The sequence below is a fragment of the Malania oleifera genome, chromosome 6 (assembly GCF_029873635.1).
Source record: "Malania oleifera isolate guangnan ecotype guangnan chromosome 6, ASM2987363v1, whole genome shotgun sequence".
Lineage (NCBI taxonomy): Eukaryota > Viridiplantae > Streptophyta > Magnoliopsida > Santalales > Ximeniaceae > Malania > Malania oleifera.
In genome coordinates, this window is record NC_080422.1 from 48,910,561 (window position 1) to 48,934,910 (window position 24,350).

Below are 24,350 nucleotides of genomic sequence, written 5' to 3' on the forward strand. Positions count from 1 at the left end.
TCAGTTGAGTGTACTTTGGAGGAGTTCTGAATTGGTCGGGTGCTTTGACCATGATCAAAGGTAAGAATTCCTTGGGTGTGAAGCCTTGGTCTATAATCCAAGTACGAGAAAGTGCAAGACATTCAAAATCACCTTGGTTAATATGAAGAATGGGGGCCAAGGTTTGAGGAGTCAGGATAATTTTTTGGCCTCTAACTTCGGTGGAAGGAACTGATTGATTTTGAGTTATGTTGGCATAGAAAATCTTAACAAGATTAGGGTATGAACCCTTTGCGTGATAGAATACAAGATTTTTCCAACCTATAGCCCTGAACATCGATAAAATATCTAGAAAATCAGCTATGAAGAAAGTGGTGTCAATTATCTTATCAAATATAGGATCAGTTTCTTGAAGATGGAGATGAAACCTTTGTTTGGCTTGAGGAGTAACCGGCCATTGATCTAGGTTATCTTCTTTTTGACCGAAGGTAGAACCTTGATTGGCAGCTTATTTAGTTCTCGGCATAGTTGTGAATGAATATTTGTATAAAGCCTAGAAATCCAAAGGAGAAGAAGTGGAAAGATTATTTTCAATCGTTTGGAGGAAGGGTTTTGGGTTTAGAATAAAAGGGAATAGAAGAGAAGGGTTTCAGGTGAGTGAAGGAACAAAGTCCAGTTGACTTGAAAGAATGAACTTAGGGTTTTCGGGCTAAAATTTTATAAATCCCGATGATTCAGTCGACTGGGTGACTTGAAGTCAGTCACCTGACTGATAGAAAAATGAAATGCAGCAACTGAGAGGCTTGTCAGTCGACTAGGAATTCTGACTCAGTCGCCTGACTCCCTAGAATTTTTAATTTTTCTCCTTTTCTCTTCTTGTATTCTTTCTAAACCACTTCCCTATTGTGTAATAGTCCTAGTTCTCTTCTAATTGATATAAATCTTTCTTCTGGAAGAGGTTTTGTGAAAATGTTCGCCCATTGCTCATTTGTATTTATAAATTCAAACATTATATCTTCTTTTTGCACGTTGATTACGTGCTTAAACTGCGTAATTAGACATTTTAATCCGAGCATTAGGGCTTATATTTTTAATTAAATGCCTAATTACTCTCAATATTCTAATAAAGTGCCTTATTTATAATTTCTGAGTTTTATTGAGTAATTTATGAATATTTGGCATTTTTTACCGCAGGAAAATTCTCGGAAGCTAAAACCGGCATCAGTTCGTAATTCACGAATAACTTTCCCGTCTGATCTCTGATTGAGATGAAAAATTTATAGAGAAATATGAGAAGATTATCTACAACTTCTGTGTTTTGATCTTTGAGAGAAATGGGCTCCAAGAGAGTCAAAATGGGCCGTGTTAGCGGAGAGAAAAATGAAAAAAGAAAAGAAAAGAAAAGAATATTAAAACAACTTGATGTGACCCAGCCATGCAGGCCGGGTCAGGTTAATTGGGTCGAGTCACTTACCTAGGTCTTGCATAGGGTTTTCTTCCCCCTTCCCTATTTAGCTCTCTTCTCTTCCCCTTGTGCAAATGTGCCCTTGCGCATACCCTCTGCCCTACTCCTCTCCTCTTCCTCTCCTCTTCTCCTTCAATCTATCCCTCTCTTCCCCTGCTTCCCTACTCTCTCCCTCTCTATTTTTTTTTAGTTTCTCTTCTTATTCTCTCTTCCTCTCTCTCCCAGTTACTCTCTCTCTCTCTCTCTCTCTCTCTCTCTCTCTCTCTCTCTCTCTATCTCTCTCGGCTTCCCTCTCCCTTGATCCCTTCTGCAGCACCTTCTAGTAGCATATCACAATAGACCCGTGTCTTAGTCTCAGCTTTTTCCCAAACTCCCTCTGTTCCCTTCCACTCTCCACGGCTAACCACAGCAGCCACCCGAGCACTACTGAACCCTTTTGCAGTCCATAGACCCAAGAAGTTGCTAGCCAAAGCCTCTCTCTGCTCCATCTGCTGCAATAGACCCAAAACTTCCCTCCAGCAACTGCCACCATCCATAGACCTCCTTAGTCTAGCAGCCAGCCAAGCAGATCATAGCACCACCTGAGACCAGAGGCCACCACAACATCACCCGAGACCAGAGGCCACCACAACACCACACTTGAAGCTCCAACTGTTGTGGTTGCTTGCTGCAGCTCCACCCGAGACGTCCAGCACCAGCAACCACCCTCTGCACTAGCAATAGAACCCAACTACTCCAGCAACATTGCCAGACCACACCCAGGATCCATTTCTCCCCTTATCTCTCTCTCTTTCTCTCTCTCTCTCTCTCTCTCTCTCTCTCTCTCTCTCTCTTTTCTTTTATTATTAAGTTAATCATTATTGTTTATTATTATTATTATTATTATTATTATTGAAGTTAGTTGAAAACCTGAATTTTGAATATTAATTAATTTTTTTTATTATCATTTCAATTTGATTATTTTTTTAAAAAAGAATAAAATACAAAAAAAGAAGAAAAAAATTGTCTTTGCTTTTGGGAAATTAAATTAGTTGTTTTTTGTTCAAGATTTGTTTATTTGTTTTTGTTGAAACTCGACTTAGTTTAGGGTCTATTTTATTAAAGCTCATATTTTTATCGTGTTCTGTGATCGTTTGAGTGTTGAATTTTCGTTCAGTTTGTGTTTGCATTTAAATTGTGATGCTTGAGTTAATTTAGTAATTTTGTTAAAGGTTCGTTTTTTTTTTTATTGTTTGCGTATGTGTCTGATTGAGTTTTCATTCTTGCATGTTTTAATTACATGATTAAAGTTACCGTATTTAGTTCAGTGCTTGCTAGGATTAGGGTTTTAATTTGCATATTTGTTTAATTTGTTGAAGGAAATCTCAACCAATCTTGAAAATCTCGAATCTGAACTGAGTTCAGTAACTTTTATTTTTCGATTGGGAGAACATAAAACTTGAGATTAAAACGCATTCCTTGAGGAGATGATCTAGCCCTTGGGCTAAATATTACACGACGTAACTCCTATACTTGGGATAGCTTTCAAGTTGCTCATTTTTCGAGTGAGTCACACGTAATCTCTTAGGAAGTGATGTCTTATGTCAATATGTTTAGTTCTTGAGTGTGATATTAGATTTTTAGAAATTTTTATTGCACTTGTGTTGTCACAATTTATTGGAATAGCTTAATATTCTAAGTTAAAGTCTTTTAATTGTTGTTTCATGTATAATGTTTGTGCACAACAACTCCCTACTGCTACATACTCAGCTTCAGCAGTAGATAAAGCTACGAAGTTTTGTTTCTTTGGAAAACCAAGATACTAGAGATCATCCTAGAAAATGACATGTACCACTTGTACTTTTTCTATCAATTTTACATCCTATGTAATCGGCATCTGAATAACTAATCATTTCGAATCTGGTGTCCTTATGATACCAAAGTCAAAAATCAATTATTCCTATCAAATATCTTCGGAATCTTTTCATAGCTATTTGGTGAGATTCTTTAGGAGCAGATTGAAATCATGCACACATGCATACGCTAAACATTATGTCCGATCTACTAGCTGTCAAATATAATAGACTTCCTATCATACCTCTATAGTATTTCATATCTATCGGTTTTCCTTTTTCATCATTGTCAAGACTTTTGGAAGTACTCATAGGAGTTCCTATGAGCTTACTACTTTCCATGTCAAATTTCTTAAGCAAGTCTTTTATATATTTAGATTGATTTATAAAAGTTCTATTCTTGGCTTGATTAATTTGTAAACCTAGGAAGTAGTTTAATTCTTCCATCATGCTCATTTCAAATTCTTCTTGCATACATTAAGCAAATTCCTCAGATAGATCATTATTAGTTGCTCCAAATATGATATCATCTACATAAATTTGGATTATAAGCATGTCATCCTTCTTAGTTTTGATAAATAAGGTACTATCAACCTTTCCTCTAGAAAACCCCTTTTCTAGTAAGAATCCACTTAGTTTTTCATACCAAGCTCTAGAAGCTTGTTTTAATCCATACAAAGCCTTAGTTAACTTATACACATAATTAGGATTCTGAATGTCCTCAAAGCCCAGTGGTTGTGCTACATATATCTCTTCATTTATAAAACCATTTAAAAAGACACTCTTTACATCCATTTAATACAATTTGAATTTCTTATGAGATGCATAAGTTAAAAGCATTCTTATTGCTTCAATTCTAGCTACGGGAGCAAATGTCTCATCATAATCTATTCCTTCTTCTTGATTGTATCCTTGAGCCACAAGTCTAGCTTTATTTCCTATCACAATTCCATTTTCATCCTTTTTATTTCTAAATACCCACTTAGTTCCAATGATTGAATGGTTATCCAGTTTGGGAACTAATTTTCATACTTTATTTCTTTCAAATTGATTTAATTCTTCTTGCATGACTATTATCCATGAGTCATCACTTAGAGCTTCTTCAACATTCTTAGGTTCATCTTGAGATAAGAAAACATAATGATTACATAGATTTTTCAAAGAAGATCTTGTAGTTACATCACATGATGGTTCTCCTATGATTTGATCTTTCAAATGATTTCTTACATATTCCATTCTTTGGGTAATTCAGAATTTTCAATAGCATTATCATTTGAATTTAATTCATTTTCTTCTTCTTTTATTTCTAATTCTTTTGGTTTTTTAGTATTTTGAACTTCTTTAACATTTATTGTTTTATTAAATGGATTTTCTTCATCAAATGTTACATGAATTGATTCCACAATTGTAAGAGTTCTTTTGTCATAGATTCTAAAAGCTTTGCTCTTTAATGCATACCCTAAGAATATACCTTCATCAGCTTTTGCATCAAATTTACCAAAATCATCTTTATCATTTAATACAAAGCATTTGCATCCAAAAACATGAAAGTAAGAAATGTAGGCCTTCTACCTTTCCAAAGTTCATAGGGAGTTTTATTTAAATTTGATCTTACTGGTACTTTTTTTATCACATAGCATGCGGTATTTACCACTTTAACTCAAAAATATTTTGGTAGCCTATGTTCATTTAACATTGTTCTTGCCATTTCTTGAAGAGTTCTATTTTTTCTTTTAACAACTCCATTTTGTTGTGGAGTTCTAGGTGCTGAAAAATTATGATTAATTCTATATTCATTACAAAATTTTTCAACTTCTTTGTTGTTGAATTCTCTTCCTTGATCACTCCTTATATTTGAAACACCGTATCCTTTTTCATTTTGAAGTTTCTTGTACAAATGTATTAACATGTTACAAGCTTCATCTTTGGAGGCTAAAAATAGTACCCAAGTAAACTTGAAATAGTCATCAACTATGACAAAAGCATATTGCTTACCTCCTATGCTTTGAGTTTTAGTAGGACCAAAAAAATATAAATGAATAAGTTCTAAGGGTCTACTAGTAGAAATATGTTTCTTCTTTTTAAAGCTTGTTTTATTTTGCTTCCCAAGTTGGCAAGCATCACAAATTTTATCTTTTATGAATTTTGTATTCGGTAAACCTTTGACTAACTTCTTTCTAGATAAGTTTGATAATATATCCACGCTAGCATGTCCTAGTCTTCTATGCCAAAGCCAACCGGCTTTATTTATGGCAGCTAAGCATGTTACATCTTGAAAGATTAAGTTTCCAAGGTTTATACAATATACATTATTGTCTCTATAAGTTGTAAATAACTGTAGAGACCCAAAAATTAAATTATGAGAAAACAAGGAAAAGAGAAAGAAAGAAAAGGAATTTTTTTAAAAAAGGGAATTTGGGTTTGTCGACGAACCCATTGGCTTCGTCGACGAACGCCCTTATTTGGTTTGTCGACGAGTACACGTGTCTCATCGATGAGGAGATATTGAGCGGAAAAAAATTTTAGACCCTAAAATGTTTGTCGACGAACTCATCGGTTTCATCAACGAACTTCCTTCTTCAGTTCGTTGATGAGTCAACATGTCTCGTCGACGAAGCCATGTGGATAGCTGTCTATATATGGCTAAGAATCAGATTTCTAGCGAGAAGTACATTTCCTCTCTCATTTTCTCTCTCTACTTTCTTGATTTTGACATTTTTCCTTTTAAATGGACATTCAAACTTTATATGTCCCTTTTTCTTACAGAAGAAGCAAGTATTGTATTCATAAGCATTTGTGGAAGATGTGTTAGAATAATGTTTTTATTCTTTTACGAAGTATCCCATATAGAGATTCTTTTTCTTCTTGTTTTCAACTCCACTGTATCCAATTCCTTCTTTATCTAATGACATTCTTTGCGTTCCAATCAAATTTTCAAAATTTTCCTTTCCTTTTGTGAAATTGTAGATGGTTTTGTCTTTATCCTCAATTTTACTTTTAAGGTTACTTATTTCAGAATCCTTTTTTACTTTCACCATTTACTTACAGCTTTACTAAGTCTTGAGACATGTCATTTATTTTATCCATGAGATCATCAATGTGTGAGTTCTTTTGTTTTTCAACTAATTTTGAAGTCTCAAGTTGGTTCTTGAGTATTTCATTTTGTTCATTCAAAGCTAAGTTTCTTTTGGTTACTCTTATGAACGTTTTATGCAAAGTAAATAGTTTAGATTGAATTTCTCTATATGAAGGCATGCTTTCACACGAGTCGCTACGTAATTCATCACTAGATTCTTCAGAGGAACTAATGTAGGAATTTACCTCAACATCTTTAGCCATGAAGCATAAATTTGCCACATCTTGATCACTTGATTCGTTTTCTGATTCACTTGAGTTTGTGTCATCCCATGTAGTAGCTTTCATCACCTTCTTTTTCTTCTTCTTGGCGTTTTTATTAAGTTGTGGACAATTAGGTTTTATATGCCCAACCTTTTTGCAATTATAACATGTAGGATGTTCATTCTTGGTTTCCTTTTTTCTTTTTTCTCCTTTATCAGATTTTGAGCCTCTGAATTTTTGAGTAAATTTCTTATTTTTCTTGAAGAAATTTCTAAGTCTCCTAGTAATTAAGGCTATATCATCATTGTCTAATTCATTATCTTCTTCTTCTTCACTAGGACTTTCTTTAGCAGCTTTAGGGGCTATTGATTTCTTGTGTTTGTTACTTTCAAAATTTCTTTCATTTATGACCATCTCATATGTGAGAAGCGATCCAATCAATTCATCAAGGGAAGTGTTTTTCAAGTTTCTTCCTTACGTAATTGCAGTGGTATTAGGTTCCTAAATTGGTGGAAGTCTCTAAGTATTTTCTAGATCATTTCATATGTGGAGTAATTTTTCTCTAAGGCATTTAGAGAGTTTATTATGTGGGTGAACTTAGTGTACATACTAGTGATGGTCTCATCTAGTTCATCCTAAAAGCTTCATACTCTTTAGTGAGCATATCAATTCTACTATCTCTTACGTCAACCGTTCCTTCATAAGTTACTTCAATTTTATCCCAAGTTTCTTTAGCTAATTTGCATCCCATAATCCTATTGAATTCATTCACATCTAGAGCACAATATTGTTAGCTTTGGTGTATTCCCAAGAGGGGGGAGGGGGTGAATTGGAATTTTAAACCTTCTTCATAGGTTAAACTAAATAGCAGTAGTATATCCACAACCTAGGGTCTTTCTATATACACATAAACCCAAATATGTAGATAATATGCAGAAATTAAATCATGTGCAACATTCATAATATAACATACACGTGCAGAAAATAAATTATGAAAAAGTAAAGTGCACACACGATATGTTATCGGGGTTTGGCCAACTATGCCTACGTCCTTGCCTCTAACTCGCAAGCCTGACGATTCCACTAATGCTCACTTAACGGGTCGAGCAGCACCGATTACAACTAGGTTAATTAATGGGGCTGACCTCAACCTACAACCACACCTTACCAGGATGGTGCACCTAACTTTCCTATTCAGGTCTAAGCCAATCCAAGACTATTCCATAGGGTTAGTCTCCCTCTTTAGGCCCATTCCTAGAATACAAAAAATGTAAATTTTGCGTACACGGAAATGCTTCTTTACACAAACAGATTTGTACCACTAAGCACAAACACTAAGCAATGCACACCGATAATGTAGGAATTATAAGCTCAGTGATGTATATGTGTGCAATCAACACTTAATATAATTTCTATGCCCAATCATGCACAAGAGTGTATCAACAAGCTTTTCTTTGAAACTTTGTATAAACAATATATGTCAATATCAACTTAGGGTTTCAAAGATATTAGCAAGAGTAATCAAACAATCTCAAAAAAAATTTCTTCAAAATACTTAGCACACGAGATGTTTGAAAAAGTTTGTAAAAATATAATTGCACCACAAAAATTATAGGCTAAGGTATCTTGCAATATTGATGCAAAAACCCACAAGCCACAAAGTTATCCACACTTCGGATTTATTAAATTAAATCGGTGGTGAACTTTAGCCCAAACACTCAATCAAAAAAAATCAATCAACAAGAAATATAATATGAGTGTTTGAGTAATATTGGATTGAGTATAAACACTCTAGTTACCCTCACAAAGCTTGGTTATTCAAGAAATATGGAGTAAGAGAGTGTATGGAAGCAGTATATGAAAAATAGGCTTGGGAAACTAATTTTGAAAAATGAAAGCATATATATAGAGAGGGGGAAAATTATGACCGTTAGAGACATAGGGGTAATAATTAAAATTATTTTAAAACCATTTAAGGAAATTAACCCCGTTTAATCATCTTAACCGTGGTAAAAATATAAAACAAGCCGAGAGTTTCGGGTGGCTAAACCACGGTTCGGTGGCCCGAATAGAGACACAATGAAAAAAGTTAGTTTTTGAAGTTTGGTCGTTTGAGCATGGGTTTGGTTTCCTGAACCAAGGTGATTTCCACACTGTTTGAGATTCAGGTGCCCAATCCAGAGTTCGGTTGGCCGAATCTATGTGTTCGATAGCTTAAGGCAATTTTTAATATGAAGTTCGGGCTGCCAAGTTGGTGGGAAAAGTTAAAAACAAGGTTCAGTCACCCGTGGATGGTATGTTCAAAATGGTTCGGTAGCCTGAAACCCAAGTCAACAAGTTGACTCATCAAGGGTTCGGTCGCTCGAGGTGTTTTGAACACTTAGGGTTTGGTCGCCCGAAGCCTCACAATTTTTACATATAAGTCCATTTTCACTTGAATTAATTCCCTTGATATTATAAGTGATTTTGGGTACATCATATGTGATTGTGCATGGACTTAGAGTCTTTTATAAGGTTTTAGGTATTTTAACTTAACCTAAAAAACCTGACATCGGTCGACCAAATCCTGAGGTCTTTCTAAGGTCTTGATCTTACATATCCCTACATGCATGCCATGCAATGATTATTATAGTTCTTTGAATAAATTCTTATTACATACCCAAAAGAATAAAAATTACAACACTTAAAAGCATATAGGATCTTTGAAAAGTAAGGTGTAGTCCCAAGAGGGGGGCGGGGGTAGTGAATTGGATTTAAAAATTTCTTTTACTTCTTTTTAATGTATTCTTGACTCCTTGTTTATTTACCAAATAAAAAACCAATACTAAAAATAATATCCAATCCACAACCATATACTAATAAAGTATTTAAACAATCAAGTAATCAATCAAACAACCAAACCAATCAATTTTTCAATCAACCACAATATCCAATCAAGATGGTTATTTTGTTTACAGCACTGCATATACGAATTTGTAAGCCTCATAGAGAATGTAATTTGTTTCTCAATTTAATATTCAAAAAACCATTCACACTCTTCCCAAAATTTAGAATTCAAATAAACTCTTAGTTAATTTATCTTTGGGATGTTAACCAAGTAATGTACTCCTGTATGGTTTCCGCAAAGTATGGTTTAACCAACGTACTCCCTTTCGGTTTTCGCAACCCAAATCAAAATTAGACTTTAAGTTTACTTGATTTCCAAATATACGTAGAATATATGATTACCAATTAAATCAACCACGCAAGTTAAATGTGCTGAAAATAAAAAAGTAAGGGAAAGAGAGAGTGAGATTGGGATTTTTACGAGGTTCGGCTTATACCTAGCCTACATCCTCACCTTTGGAAAACCACCAAAGGATTACAAAAATCAGTTCCTTTGCCAGGTGGAACAATACCATTTACACACTCCTTCAGTAGGCCAGAGCCCGCCTCTCCAAACGATGTACCCTCGTTCGGTCTCTCTTTCAATTAGGTTAGAGCCCGCTTCTCTAAGCAATATCCCCTTGCTTAGTCAACGATCCGAACACCTCAAACCGTCCAAGAACTACACAAAATATGAAGAAAATACTGTGTACAAAAGCACTCTCAAAACAAAGTATATTAGTACAATTTCAGCTCTAGGTACTTTAATAATTTAAATACCACTAAGAAATAGAATTGAAGCTCAAGAAGAGAACTCACCAAGGTTCCTTTGTGGTTTGAGAAACTTCAATATGAGAACCTTAGGTTGGTGTTTCAGTGGCAATTTAGATGATCTCTCTTCGGCAAGAGTTTAAGCAATTCAAAGCTTTGAAAGAGATTGAGAGATTTGATACAAGTATGCTGTGTGATTTCTTGTGTGTTTGAAATCTTGAGATTAAGGAAATATTTATAGGAGTTCTAGGATTAGTTTCCTTGTTCCCCAAGTGACTTGGAGTGTCCTGCAAGTTTTTACAACATTCTTATTTGAAAAATCAAAATTTGAAATTTTCCTATTACAGTTTAAAAATTCAAAACCCGTGGAGTTAGTAGGCTGGACAAGCGACTGGGAAGTGCAAACTCACAAGTTTAGTCAGCTGGACAGGTAGCTGATACCCTTCTGTCTCCAAAACATTTAATTCAAGAAATGGTCAGTCTGCTGGCGAGACACAGTTCATTTTGGGTCAGTCAGCTAGGTACAGTCAGTCGGTTGGGTGGTTTACCTTTGCTGAGTCAGTTGGCTGGACAATTATTTTTTCTGTTCTTTTTCTGTTAGTCGGCTGACTGAACCAAGGTCTTTTTGGTTAGTTGGCTGGGCAGACATTTGACTAAATTTTCTTTTTGATTTTTCAAATTTGGTTTTGATCACATGTTTTGATCTTTCATAAAACATTTTCTAGGGTTTAACAATAGGTCTCTAAGTTCATAAATATCCCCTAAAGAGCTTCAACAATATTTCAAAACGATATTTAAATATTAAAACACTTACATAAAGACTTCTAAGATTTTTGCCATTCTTGAACACTTTAAGTCTTCATGCTTTGGTCTTTTCCTCATCTTCAAGCTTTAAGATACTTTGAGCTTTTCATTGAGTTCTTGTTATCTTCAAGCTTTAGTCTTTTGATGCTCGATTACTCGGAGAAGCTTTCACTTGACTAGTCTTTAATTTCCAACCTTGCAGCCATGACAAATGTGAGTGATGAGATATATATATACCTGAATTAGAATCACTCAACAAAACATGTTAAACCATCTACATTTGTTATCATCAAAACAAGATTGAAAATCCTAGTTAGGTCAACAATCTCCCCCTTTTTGATTATGACAAATGAGAAGCAAAGATAAGGATAAAACTCCACCTAACTATATGCATTCCTTAACTTGTGCTCTCAAAGTCATAGATATCAATATGCTCAAGATCCTTAAGATCATAAATGTGCCATATTCCATAAGTCATAGATATCAATATGCTCAAGATCCTTAAGATCATAAATATGTCATATTCCATAAGTTTTCCATACATCATCATTCCATACATTATACACACACTATCATAAATGTTTCATACATCTCATTCATAAGGATAAACATTCCATACATAAATAGATATAATTCAATACATAGATAATCATAATTCCATACATCAAACCTTCTATCTTTGCTTTTCACAAACTCTCCCCCTTTGGACATCAATCAAAAAGAAGGGAAAATAAGCAAGCAATGTGACCAAGCTAAGTGTTTTATCATTACATACCGAAATAAAAAAATTACAAATATTAGATTTTCAAGGAACACATCACTTCAGTTTTCATCAGCTTCATCATCATCTTCTTCTTCTTCTCCTAATTCTTCATCTTCACTTTCTTCAGAACCATGTTCTTCTTTTGTGTTTTCCTCATCATCACCATCGCCATCTTTAGAGTCCTCTTCATCACTTCTAGCATTACTTGCAGGAGTAGAACTAATATCCATAGGATTAGAGGGACGAGAGGAACTGGCTAGGTGTTTTTCAATACGACTTGAGTGATCATCAAGGGAAGAATAATTTTCTTGTAAAGCGAAGAAGTTGGTTTGAAGGGATTGGATTCCTGTTTGCTTATTTTGGCTAAAGCTTGTGAATTTGTGATGAAATGGATCAAACCATGCAGGAGGACTAGAAATAGGAGGAGGAGGACGTGCATGACCTCCGCTACCCTTAAGAATCCATCCATCATCATATCTTTCGTACCCCATCAATTTAAGGGTTGTGGAATTAAATATATCATAGTGGGTATGTTTCACAAAAAGATTAGAGGATGGGGATATTTGTAGTTTGGCAAAGAGCATATTTAGGATTCCTCCGTACGGAAGGGTAACTCTCTGTGCTTCTACTTGTGAGAGCATCCATTTGAGCATAAGGCTCAGTAGGTCCAGTTTCTTGCCCTTGAGCAAGCAACAGAGGACGAAGCAATCGATATATGATATATAAGAATGGGATCCTGCTTGAGGGAGGATATTATACGTGATGATTTTTTGTAGAATTTGTGCCTGAAGATTTAGATTCTTATATAATAGAGGATTTTCAAAAGAAATGGACGCGAGTTCTAGTACCAACGGAAGAAATTCTTCCGGAGTGAAGTCTTGTTCGTAAATCCAAGATGTTCCAAAATTAGGACATTCAAACTCACCATTGGGAATTAGGAAAATTTTTGCAAGAGATTCTGAAGTAAGAGGTATAGGTTTTCCCATAACATTTGTCGAAAGCCCATGTTCTTCTCTAATAATATTTGCATAGAAAATTTTGATAAGGTTCGAAAAATGTCCCTTAGCTTGAAATAGTACAAAATTTTTCCATCCTAGGGCTTCAAACAATGAAATGATATGCATGAAATCAGTGGTGAAGAAGGAAGTGTCAAGAACTTTACTGAGGAGAGGTTCCGTCATGCTTAAATGATTGTGGTAGAAGCTCTTGGAGTGTGGGGCAACAAGCCATTGCTCAATGGCCAGATCTTCAGAGTGGTGAGATGAAGTGGAAGCTTTCTTACTTCCGACTGATTTGGTCCTCGGAATTTTGAAGTATCTTAGTGGAAGAATTGAAGGTGGTAGTGATGGATTTCGTAAAGGAGAAATGAGTTATCATGGTTTTTGGAGGAGAAGAGGCTGAGGAGAGGAAGAGGTCGAAGCCAAGGAAGAGGAGAAACCCTAAGTTAGTTGGCTGATAACTCGAATGGCTCGAGTTTTTATAAATAAAGTTAGGGTTTTTCCGTTAGTCAGTCGGCTGACTACATGGTCAGTTGGTTGACTACTTTCTGTTTCTGAAACCGCAGCTCAATCAGTCAGCTGGGTCTCTGGCCAGTCGACTGACTGTGTAATTTTTCTATATACTTCTTATTTTCTTTTTCTTTTGGTTTTAGTTAAGCATCCAAACTTCGTGTATCCTAATGCTTTCTATTTTATGCCTTGTATGATCCATTCATTGATTTGAGGCCAACAATTTTCATGAGTTTTAATAAGATAAGCTTGAATTTTATATTTTAATTTATTCAATATATTTGTATGATGTTCCATAGATTCAATATCAATTGAAGTTGAAGAATTTATTATTTTATTTTTGGTACGCATATTTTCTTGGGTCCGGATGGTTTAACAAAGGATGTTTCTTTAATTCTCCAAACCTGTTTTATTTTCACACCTTTTCTCTTAAGTGGACATTCAAACTTTATATGTCCATTTTTCTTACATTGATAGCATATGGTGTTAGTGTAGGCATTAGAAGATGTGCTAGTATAATCTTTGGATGCTTTCAAAAAATAACCCATATAAAGATTCTTTTTCTTTTTATTTTCAACCCCATTAAATCTAATACCTTCTTTGTTTAAGGTCATCCTTTGTGAGCCTATCATTTTGTCAAAGTTTGTCTTTCCTTTTGTGAAGTTATAAATGATCTTTTCTTTATCTTCAATTTGATTTTTGAGATCATTTATCTCTTTCTCTTTCTTGTCGTCAACCTTCTTTAGTGATTTTTCTAATTCTTGAGATAATTTTCTTATCTTATCTTCTACTTCAAAAATATATATGTCTTTCTTATATTCTATAGAGGATAGGGATCAAAGGTCTTCTATTATTTTTTCATTCTTGCTTTCTAATTCTTTGATTTTCAAGTCTTTTTCTTTTTCAGCAAGATTTTTAGATTCTAACTCCTTTGTCATAGCTTCATTCTTACTTTTTATTTTCTTGATTCTTGAATCCTTTTCTCTTTTAGCAGTTTTCAGGGATTCTAACTCTTTCATTATACCTTCACTCTTATTTTTCAATGAAGTATTTTGTTTAGTTACTTTGATTAGCATCTTATGGAATTTGAATAAATCATTTTGTAATTCATCATAAGATGGCATACACTCATCATTGGATTCATTTGATGAATCACAACAAGAAATATTTAAGGATTTGGATGAGGAGCCTTCCTCATCGTCCCATGCCATAAAGCAAGTATAAGCAACCTCTTGGTCACTTGATTCATATTCTGAACTACTTGTACTCATGTTGTCCCAAGTAGTAGCTTTCATAACCTTTTTGTTTTTCTTCTTGGACTCTTTCTTTAGTAATGGACATTCTGATTTTATATGTCTAAGTTTGTTGTAATCATAACATGTGGAGGTTTTATTTCTTGATTTCTTTGTATGAGTTTCTTCTTCATCTTATTCGGAGTTTTGAATTCTTCTTTTAAATTTGTGTCTCCTTCTTAGCATCCTTGCTAGCTTTTTAGATATGAAGACTACTTCATCTTCATCCATCTCTTCTTCACTACTAGAGTTTTTTTTTTTTTAGGCTTTGAAGGCTATTGATTCTTGGGCTTTGGTTTTTCCACTTCTTTTATTCATTGCCATTACGTATGTGGGGAGAGAACCTATAAGCTCATCTAAAGAAGTATTTTTCAAATTTATTCCTTCGGTTATTGAGATAGCTTTAGATTCCCATATAGGAGAAAGACCTCTAAGTATTTTTCTAATATTTTCATAAGTAGTGTAGGTTTTTCCTAAGGCATTTAGGGAATTTATTATGTGAGTGAACCTAGTGTAGATATTAGTTATGGATTCATCTGGGTTCATCCTAAAAGCTTCATATTTACTTGTAAGCATATCAATCCTATTATCCCTAACATCTATAGTGCCTTCGTAAGTGACTTCTAGCTTGTCCTATATTTCCTTAGCTGATTTGCAAGCCATTACTCTATTGAATTCATTAGCATCTAAAGTACAATATAAAACATTCATAGCACTAGAATTAACTTGCAACATCTTATGATCTAAATCTGTCATATCATTTTTCTCCTTGGGAACTTGTTTTCCTTTTACTAGTTTAAGGGGAATTAGGTCACCATCCATGACAACCTCCCAAGCTTTCCAATTCATAGTTTGTAGATAGATTTGCATTCGTTTTTTCCAAAAAGTGTAGTTATATCCATAAAAGATAGGAGGCCTAGTTGAAGATTGTTCCTCTCCAAAGGGAGTTACGCCTAAGTGAGCCATTAAGATCTTTTTATAGCTTCTAATTAAGATTCGCTATAACCCCGCTCTGATACCAATTAAAAAACAAGGTGTAGTCCCAAGAGGGGGGTAAATTGGATTTAAAAATTTCTTTTTACTTCTTTTTAATGTGTTCTTGACTCCTTGTTGATTTACCAAATACACAACCAATACTTAAAATAATATCCAATCCACAACCATACACCAATAAAGCATTTAAACAATCAAGTAATCAATCAAACAACCAAACCAATTAGTTTTTCAATCAACCACAATATCCAATCAAGATGGTTATTTTATTTGCTGCCCTGCGTATACGAATTTGTAAGCCCCTGTAGAGAATGTAATTTGTTTCTCAATTTAATATTCAACAAACCATTCACACTCTTCCCAAAATTCAGAATTCAAATAAACTCTTAGTTAATTTATCTTTGGGATCTTAACCAAGTAACGTACTCCCGTGTGGTTTCCACAAAGTATGGTTTAACCAACGCACTCTCTTTCAATTTCTGCAACCCAAATCAATATTAGACTTTAAGTTTACTTGATTTTCAAATATACGTAGTATATATGATTACAAATTAAATCATCCACGCAAGTTAAATGTGCTGAAAATAAAAAGTAAGGGAAAAAGAGAGTGAGATTAGGATTTTTACATGGTTCGGCTTATACCCAGCCTACATCCTTGCCTTTGTAAAACCACCAAAGGATTACAATAATTAGTTCCTTTGCCAAGCGGAATAATACCGTTTACACACTCCTTCAGTAGGCTAGAGCCCGCCTCTCCAAACAATGTACCCTCATTTGGTCACTCCTTCAATTAGGCTAGAGCCCACCTCTCTAAGCAATATCCCCTTGCTTAGTCGACGATCCAAACTCCTTGAACCATCCAAGAACTACACAAAATATAAAGAAAATACTGCATACAAAAGCACTCTCAAAATAGAGTAGATTAGTACAATTTCAGCTCTAGGTACTTTAATAATTTAAATACCACTAAGAAATAGAATTGAAGCTCAAGAGTAGAATTCACCAAGGTTCCTTTATGGTTTGAGAAACTTCAGTATGAGAACCTTAGGTTGGCGTTTCAGTGGCAATTTAGATGATCTCTCTTCAGTAATAGTTTAAGCAATTCAAAGCTTTGAAAGAGATTGAGATATTTGATACAAGTATGTTGTGTGATTTCTTGTGTGTTTGAAATCTTGAGATTAAGGAAATATTTATAGGCATTCTAGGATTAGTTTCCTTGTTCCCCAAGTGACTTGGAGTGTCCTCCAAGTTTTTACAACGTTCTTATTTGAAAAATCAAAATTTGAAATTTTCCCGTTGGAGTTTAAAAATTCAAAACCGTGGAGTCAGTCGGCTGGACAGGCGGCTGACACCCTTCTGTCTCGAAAAAATTTAATTCAAGAAATGGTCAGTCGATTGGCGAGATACATTTCATTTTGGGTTAGTCAGCTGGGTACAGTTAGTCGGCTGGACAATTATTTTTTTTATTCTTTTTCTGTTAGTCGGCTGACTAAACCAAGGTGTTTTTGGTCAGATGGCTGGGCAGACATTTGACTAAATTTTCTTTTTGATTTTTCAAATTTGGTTTTGATCACATTTTTTGATCTTTCGCAAAACATTTTATAGTGTTTAAAAAAATAGGTCTCTAAGTTTGTAAATATCTCCTAAAGAGCTTCAACAATATTTCAAACGATATTTAAATATTAAAGCACTTACATAAAGACTTCTAACCTTTTTGCCATTCTTGAACACTTTAAGTCTATAGCTTTGGTCTTTTCCTCATCTTCAAGCTTTAAGATACTTTGAGCTTTTCATTGAGTTCTTGTTATCTTCAAGCTTTAGTCTTTTGATGCACGATTACTCGGGGAAGCTTTCACTTGACTAGTCTTTAATTTCCAACCTTGCAGCCATGACAAATGTGAGTGATGAGATATATATACCTGAATTAGAATCACTCAACAACACATGTTAAACCATCTACATTTGTTATCATCAAAGCAAGATTGAAAAGCCTAGTTAGGCCAACAGTCTTCATTTTCCTTCGGATCTTTGAGTGCCATCATATGATATAGTCAATGTAAACCTGCACAACAACTCGGCAGACATTAAATACCTGAGTATTTGTATGACTCGTAGGGTCAACGATCTCCTCCTTTTTGATGATGACAAATACTTGCCTACTTTTTCCCTTTTTGGCAATAGCAAAAAGGGTCTAGATAAATCATTTAAGTATATATAGGCAAAGAAGAGGAAAATTATCATTCAAATAAAATTCTGGTTTTGGGAAATCTTTTAAAAATTTCAGCAGCATGCCATTTGAAAATAGAACATTTCCAAAAGCAATATGTATTCCAAAGACCTGATTGAGTATAAGAATACAATTTAGCCATGATATACAACTCAATCAATCCAGTATGATCAAGACATAAAATAGAGATATAACTATCAATCATTCAAGAGATAGAATAGCCATACAAGGCAAAATGAATGACAAAGATAATCTCAGCAATTAAGCACACAAACAATAAAACTGGTCATTTAAAGATTTAAATGACATGAAAACAGAATTAGACCATAAATATGCACAAACCATTGAAATAAAGACATATCATAAGACACATGAAAGAATTGAGTTTGAAGCACATGACATATAATAGCGAATAGTTGGTTTGAACATAGACACAGTCTAACTAGTCTGCATGCATTTTCATATGAAGTTATTGAACCAATTATACAATTTTTTTTAAAAAAATTTATATAACAACAACAAAACCAAGCCTTAGTTCCACTAAGTGGGGTCGGTTATATAAATCCTTTTCCGCCAATTTATGCGATCATGGACCATTTCTTTTGATAGATTCAAGGATATTAAATCCTTACTCACTATCTCCTCCTAAGTTATTTTAGGTCTACCCCTACCCCTTCTACTGCCCCCCCCCCAACAATAACTAAGTCGCTCTTCCTCACAGGTGCACTTTAAGGCCTACGTTGCAAGTGTCCATACCATCTGAGTCGTCCCTCCCTTATTTTATCTTCTATAGGAGCTACACCTAACTTACCACGAATATGTTCATTCCTTAATTTATCTTTCAATGTTATACCACTCATCCATCTAAGCATCCTCATCTCCGTAACTTTTACTTTTTGTATATTATGTTTCTTCGTCGCTTAACATTTCGATCCATATAGCATAACTGGTCTTATAGCTATCCTATAAAACTTCCCTTTCAATTTTAAGGGTATTCTACGATCACATAGCACACTTGAAGCACTTCTCCATTTTACCCAACCTGCTTTAACTCTATGCATTACATAATCTTCAATTTCTCCTTCAGCTTGCATAATAGATCCAAGGTATCAAAATCTACAAATGCTATTTATTTCTTCATCATAAAGTTTAATTTTGTCTCCAATATTCCTCCTATCATTACTAAAATTACATTTCATATATTCTGTTTTATTTCTACTTATCCTAAAGCCTTTAGATTCCAAACCTTCTCTCCATAATTCTAACTCAGCGTCTACTCCATCCCTAGTTTTGTCAATTAATACAATATCATTTGCAAACAACATACACCATGGAACCTCCTTTTGAATACTCTTAGTCAATTGGTCCATCACTAAAGCAAAAGGATAAGGACTAAAAGAAGATCCTTGATGTACACCTATGGTAATGGGAAATTCTCTAGTTTCTCCATCTATAGTCCTTACACTAGTCATTACTCCATCGTACATATCCTTAATGACATCAGTAAACCTACAACATATACCCTTTTTTTTTTTTTTCTAAAACCTACCATAGAACTTCCCTAGGTATCTTATCATATGCTTTCTCAAGGTCAATAAATATCATATGCAAGTCCCTCTTCTTTTCCCTAAACTTTTCCATTAATCTTCTTAAAAGATAAATAGCTTTTGGGGTAGATCTCCCAGACATAAAACCAAATTGATTTTATGAGATCTTCGTTTCTAACCTTAATCTTTGTTCAACTACTCTTTCCCATAATTTCATCATATGACTCATAAGTTTAATTCCACGATAGTTATTACAATTTTGAATATCTCCTTTATTTTTGTATATAGGTATTAAAGTGCTTTTCCTCCATTCATTTGACATTTTCTTAGTTTTACAATTGTACTAAATAAATTAGTTAACCATATAATTCCGTTATCACCCAAGCATTTCCAAACTTCAATTGGAATGTTATCTAGTCCCATAGTTTTCCCATTTTTCATCTTTTTTAGTGCAAACTTAACTTCGTTAAATCTAATTTTGCGAATAAATCTTATATTTTTAGTCTTTTCCTCATTTGATAATTCTAAGTTTAAGCCTTCTATTTGGTTTTCGTTAAACAACTTACTAAAGTAACTTCGCCATCTTTCTTTAATATCTTTGTTTTTAAAAAATTTATATGTATATAATAAATATATATCCCCCTTATGATGTTTGCAGAATGGTACTGGGGGTGCTTGCTGAAAAAGAAACTTTAATTTAATGCAAGCAAGCACAAATTTTATGGGTTGTTAATAAAGCACACTGTATTGACCCGAAGTATAATGGTAATTAAATAATAATTAAGAGAGTAGAAAATGGAAACTAGAAAAAGGGGGCACAACAGGCTTCATCGACGAACGCTTCGCTTTCGTCGATGACGTTGCATTATGAGCTCGTTTACGAAGGTGAATTTTGTCGACGAAAGTATACCAAGAGGATTTTTGGGTGACTCTGAATTTCGTCAACGAATGGGAGAGTTCGTCGATGAATTGCCTATTGACCTCGTTGACAAGGTGACGTGACTCGTCAATGAAGCCCCTAGTATAAATAGTGTGAAACTCGGTTTTAATGCAGAAAAAAAATCAGAAATCATTCCCTCTCTCTCTCTCCCTACGATTTCTCTCTCCTCTCTCTTCGATTTCAGCTCTGTCGTTCATCGGATCGACGATCTGAGGCCACCACGACGCTCCTGAGGAAGTTCTCTCCAAATCTGTCGGAGCGGATCGTTGGTGGAAGCAAGTTGATGTTCATCCTTGAGTTGAGGTAAATCTTTTTATGCCAAATTTGATCTTTTCATAGTTATAGGAAATGATACTTACGTGAAAATACTGAAATCTAGTTCTGAGAGTTATTGTTTTTAGAGAGTTGAACAGGGAACCCTGCGAGTGTAGGACCGGAATTTTTATGGGGTTTCTCTCCTGTGCCAAGTAAGGGAATAAACTAAAGCAGTTAATTTTCCACGCAAATTAGTATTATTTATCAGAAAATTAATTTTCAGGAAAGCATGTGATATATTTGAATATTATTGAGAAAATGCATATTTGGGAAAATACTGTTGTCATATAGGAAATGTAATTTTAGAATGAAATGTATTATTTTACTCAACAATGTGTGACATGAACATTATTTTACGTGACAAGTATTATGTTATAGCAATTTTACGAGTAAACCATTTTTTCAGGAATTATGAAATAATACACTACATTATGAGTTTGAAAATACATGGCAATTGATTTATTTATTCAGAATGGTTTTATGAAATGTTTGGCGCGAGGCCGTATTTACGAAATAATTGGTGCGAGGCTATATTTATGAAATGTTCATTATGAGGCCGTATTTATGAAATTACAAAAAATGCTACTAGTTCCTTTATGTTAAATGTAATATTATCATGTATTATATGTTATCAGAATCTGAATGTTAGTTCAGTTTAGTTTCAGGAGCATGGTACCGTAGCTATATAGATAAGATATCTATGTTCAGATTGGTGCTAACCGCCCCACGGGAGGGTGGGAGATGGATAGTCAATGTGGCTTTCAGTGTAGAGTTGTAGACGTTCACCTGGCAGTCCGGACCAGGGTGTGGCGGACCTATCGTACTTACAGACATTTTTGACTCGGTAGTGGTCGACCAGCCATTGTCGGGTTCTGCCTTCGGGCTGCACAACCCGTCATGGGGGGTAATACATGGCATTAGTTAGCTATTCATCTTGAGTATGTTTTTAGTATTATCAGCTATAACAGACATTTTATGAACGAAATGATTTATTAGATAATATGAAAGTATATGATTATTCAGTATGTTATGATGAATGTTTACAGATATATGAAATGTACTGTATATGTATATTTGCATTAAATATTCATGTTGTCACACAATTGTATTTAGTTTATTTTCCTTTAATAAGAAGTGTCTCACCCCCGAACTTAAAATAATTTTCAGGAAACCTAGGAGGACCAGCGGATCGAGGCCGCCGTTGAGATAGTGTAGTTCTACCCTGCTAGGAGGGTAAGTTTTTTGATCTAGGAGCTATAGATTGGTGTGGTGGGTTCCTAGATATGAATATATTTTGTATTTTTGGAGATTGTATATAAACACAGATATTTGGGAATGTAGTTAACTCTGGTATTTGGATTTTATGGTTATGAAAATGTGATTTAAATTACTACTACTTAGGTTTCCGCTGTGCATGACAGGTGTCCCCGATACCCACGGGTTCGGGTTGACTTTGTTATTAATTATGTTTTATTATATGAATATTTAAGCAGGACATTACACACATACTAAAATATAACTAGAAAAGCACAATCACTATGATCCTAAAAATTTATCAATCACATGCAAGATCATTTCATTTAAGCACATGCCACAGGTGTTCCAACACAAATCTAAGATGAAAAGTTTTTGGGCATAATATGATAGACATTTTAATTTTTGGATGCTCGTCCCGTCAATTTGAGTTCAGGATTATATGTAATAAGCTACTTATACTAGTTGAAGACCATTTTCAATATGCTTAGTAGTATAAGCCGTTCATTTTAAAACCTTTAAACCAACCATACTAATGATTTATCAACTATATTTTGATTAGTATGGTCGTCCCTATATGAAAAAAATGCATCAGAGAATATGTATTAAGACAATCTATAATACTTATTACCAAGTGCAATCCATATCTCAGTCATAGAACCATGAAAGCTGGATATTATGCTCAGGGTTTCTAGAAGAGCCTCAATATTTCAAAAATGTGAATTGATGCATATGAATCTTTTAAGTTCTTTCTATAGGGATAGAGTTGAGCTCCTCTAATTATTCGATGTTTATACTAGGATGAAGTCTAACATATTCAAATGATTTTCACTCATCCTTTCAAAAAATATTTTAACGTTTATTCTATCATAATCATCTTTGTACAAGGTTTTACTTAGAGAAAATTCTTGTTGACATTTTGGTAGCATACCGTCTGTAAATCAGACATTTTCCCATAAAACATGTACCTAATAGATTCAAGCAAGCAAAATATAATTCAATTTAAGCATGCAAGAATCTATAATTCACTACCATTATGCAATTCACATCAATTGCATCCGCCATGCAGGAGACATTCTGGACTACGTATGCAATCAGGTAGCTTAATCAACAATACATATAAAATATATGCTATCCATTAAGATAGCATGAACACTAAATGACAATGGATAGATAGCCACAGTTCAGATCTTATTAGGCATATAGACACAAAATATAATTATGAGAGCATTTAATTTGTTATGTCCATGAAAGTGAAATGCTCCCCCTGAGTTATGTGCTAATCCATTTTATGCCTTTTTCATTTTCTAATTACTTAGCCAAGTGTTTTAGATTTTTCATGATTTAATCTTGGCTAAACATGTTTAGGCTTAAAGGACCAAAAAGTCCCAATGAGTATTCATTTAGGTAATAAGCATATGTATGCCTCTTTTCTTATGAATCTCAATGCATGTGAGAGACACAAATTGGAATGGATTTCAATTTAAAAATACATATGCATAGGTCCACTTGAATTTTATGCATTCATCTAAATTGAGACCTAGGCAATCAATTTAATCATTCAACATAGTCAAGGGATATATAGCTATAAAGGATTTGATTTAAAAGTTAAGAGCTTTGTGTGAGAAGTAAAGAATGAATACTCTTAAAGATTAAAATTTTTATTTATGTTCAGAAGAGTATTCAGAAGTGATCACATGTGGACAATATTAAAATAGTTTTATGATAGTGCATATGTCCAAACCATTTTGACAAAGAGCAACAAGGAGAATATGAATTTTTGAATAAAGCTCTTTGGTGATTGGAAGTATCCTTTAGATATAATTTTAATTATGAAGCAAGGATACAACTGGTGAGTAGAAGGGATGTCTAATGATGAGCACTTAATATATATTAGTCATTTATGATCAATAGTGCTTCAAGCCTAGAGTGATGACTAAGCATTTTATTGGGCATTTAGGGCTTTCAAGATGAGTTTAGGACAAAATTCATTTCCTAAAACTCAAACTTGTACAATGGACAAAGTATGCTTAACTTTAGATGATCATATTTAAGTGTGAGTTAAGCAATTTGACTTATTTATCAAGCAAATAATGCTTCGTCCATTTGGAAGTGGATTTCATTTAATTATGTTATAACCAATGTTTTCATATTTTATCCAATCATTATGATATTTCTTCATTAAGTAATTAGATTGGATATTTTACTTGACATTTCATATTAGTTTAATTATCTAGGATTCTTAGTATTCAATATAGTGTATAGTGAATACATCTACTAAGAATTTTCATTTTAAGCACCAAGCACTTCCCAACCCTACAGTCAACACTATCAACCCCTAAATCTAATCATAGGGTCTAAGGAGAAAATTAACTAATTTGAAAATTTTAATTTAAATCTATTTTTCCTTAGGTCCTACGAGGTTTGCTTTGCTGACTATCCATTTCATTTCTTTT